This window comes from Durio zibethinus, chromosome 1, assembly GCF_047325235.1.
Source record: "Durio zibethinus cultivar Kanyao isolate XHJ-2024 chromosome 1, ASM4732523v1, whole genome shotgun sequence".
In the NCBI taxonomy this organism is placed as follows: Eukaryota; Viridiplantae; Streptophyta; class Magnoliopsida; order Malvales; family Malvaceae; genus Durio; species Durio zibethinus.
In genome coordinates, this window is record NC_143162.1 from 7,015,147 (window position 1) to 7,018,313 (window position 3,167).

Consider the following 3,167-nt stretch of genomic DNA (forward strand, 5'->3'; position numbering starts at 1 on the left):
AAATCTTACAATCAAACTTGAATGAGCTTCAATTACCAAAAAATTTAAGATAAAATAAGGTATCTACATCTTTTTTTTTTTTTACACTAAAATTAAAGTCCATTGAAAATCATTCTCTCGTGATCTTATTTACTTAGAAATCCTCTTTTTTTTTTTTAATCCGTTACTTCTAGCCGCTAAGAGTAGTTTAAGATATTTTTTAATATCGATAATTGTGACAGGATATTGAATTTTTTGTTTTAATTTCTAAGATTCAAATTTATTTATTTATTTATTTTACGTTGTAAGTTGAAAATATAATTTTTTAAGGACAACTACATAACTAGCTTAATTTTAAATCTTGGCAACTTTAAGTACAAATAAAATAATTAGTTAAATACTAAAAGATCCTTTGAACTATTTTACATTTTTTAAATAAATTTTTATATTTTTATTGAACCAAAATAAACTTTTGTTTTATTTTTATTTATATTTGTATTTAAATAAATCTTTATTCCAAATAAAAAAATTAATTTATGTAAGTTTTATTTAAATATAAATTAAAAAATACAAATTTATTTAAATACAAATTAAAATTTAAAAATTTATTTTCATGCAAATTAAAAGTTAAAGGTTAGGTATAAAAAAAGTATAAAGATTTATTTAAATAAAATGATAAATTTTTAAAAAATTTTATTACTTTAGCTAAAATAATATTTAATGTGTCATTTTCAACAAAATAAAAAATTATAAGTTAATTCTAAATTGTTTCCTTCAAAAAAACTAGACGCCGATTACTGTTTCTTTTTATTTAATTTTTTAGCTTGAAAATAAATTCTTTCACGTCAATTAACCGTTGGTATGCATTTCAAAATTCCACCAAAGTTGAAAGAATGATAGAAGCAAGCCCAGTCTAGACTTGCTTCTGTATTCGGCAAGCCTACTCTTGAATTGGATAACTGAACCAACAAATTAGCTGACACGTCAAAGGCCCAAAGTTTTGTGGCATAGTGGGAAGTCCCCAAGCCCAAGTTTACGATCCATTTATATTTGTTTTCTTTTTCTTTTAATTGTTAAACATGTATAAAGTTGAATATTTATATTTTATTTACTTTTTTAATAATAATTATATATATTGAAAGTCAAATTATGTTGGAGAATTTTGTATTATACGAAAATTTAATTTTAATTTTTTTATTATAATTTATATAAATTTAATTTTTTATTACTTTAATTTAATAATTTTAAATTCAATTGTAAACAGTGTTAAAATTTTATCATTGATATGGTGTTTGATTTGTTAATGTGATTGATGTTTGACTTGTTAACGTGATGTTTGATTTAGTGGCATCTGCGTTGATTTGGTTGACGTGATATATTATTTCGTTAAGATTGATTTTAATTATGACGTAAACTTTAAAAAATCAAGTAATGTTAAAATTTTTGTCACATTAATCATGGAATTTTATTTTTGGTAAATTATACAAATAACCACTTAATTATAAAAGTTGTTTTTAAATGATTAATAAAGCATTAATTTTTTTAATTTTGTCATTAATATTTTAATTAATATTTTTTTATTGAACCATTAAATCTTAACATTTATCTTATATGATTTGATACATTAGAAATGATAAATTTATGTCAATTTTTTTTTTGCATTAATTTAGGGTTGAAAATTACAACTTTTTTTTTTTATTTCTTTTCTTTTTTCCTGCTTCATTTCATATTCTTTTCTGTTTATTTTTACTCCTCTTTCTTTGTTTTTTCTCCTTTGGTTAAGGGTGAAAAATCCTAATATAATGAATGAAAATTTCTAATCTTTTTCATTCTCTTACTGTTTTCATCGTAAAAACCGCTTCAAAACAAATAAAATATAATACTAATTAAAGAAAATCAAAAGTAATCAAAGATAACGAGGTTTTAATTAGGGTTGACATCGGATTGGATTCGGTGCGAGTTTTTTTAGTCTCGAATTCGATCCGATTTTATGTGTTATTAAATTCAAATTTGATTCTATTCGAAAATTTTTTTGTTTTTTCATATCTGACCCCGATCCGATACTATATAAATCGTACTCGATTCGACCCAAAATTAATAAAATATATTTTTTTAAATATAAAAAATTATTTTTTAAAATATATATTTAAAAATATCATTATATAAATATATATATACAAAATTAAATAATTAATTAAAAAATAATTTTTTATATAATATCAGATCGATCGGGTCGGATTTACCTAAAACTCAACCTCGATTATTTTCTAACCTTACCCTATTCGACCCTACTCAAAATCCGAATTTCAAAAAAAAAAATTCGATTTTATAAGGTCGAATCAAATCGAAATCTATCGAAAACATATTAGATTGTCAACCCTAATTTTAATGCAAATAAAATGCTCTTTAATCATTTCTTATTTCAACTTCTGACCAATCAAAAGTCCTAACTCTCCTAAACCTTAAAAATAAAGAGAAATTCCAGCTCCTCAGATTTCGTCTTCTTCTTCTTCTTCTTCTTCTTCTTCTTCTTCTTCTTCTTCTTCTTCTTCTTCTTCTTCTTCTTCTTCTTCTTCTTCGTTTTATAATATTTATTCCTTTTCCTCCTTCCCCTTTTCCATTACTATAAAAAAAAAAGTCCAATAATAATAATAATAAAGGGAAAAAAGAAGGAAATGAAAAAAAAAATGAAGACAATTAATCTTGTTGGCAGAATGTGATTCTATGGACAAATAAAGAAAGCTTTTTATATAATTTTTGTTTTCTAATGACTTTAGAACAACTAGCAGTTGTCTTTCCAAACTGATTCTGCCGCAGTATCAGGTTTAAATTAATGAAAAAGGAATCGAAATTTTGATGTACAACTAAATTTAAAATAATTTTTAGCTCATATTACATATGAAGCTCCAAGCTCGCATGACTAGCATTATTATAGCAATATTTGATGCTTCTCTTTTTTACTAACCCCAAAGGCAAAGTTCCAAAGAAATACCATTACTTTATTTGATGTCCGAATGGAAGAAATAGATTAAGACGTAAAGTTGCTGGCATTCGCCCATTTTTTCATTCGTGTTTGCATCATTGGATTTTTATTATAACCAGTAGTCAGTGCCTTCTCACCTTCAGTGGTTTTTAACATTGCAGAAAGTTTATTGAGAACCAAACAATAAAAGATTTTGCTAACTGCA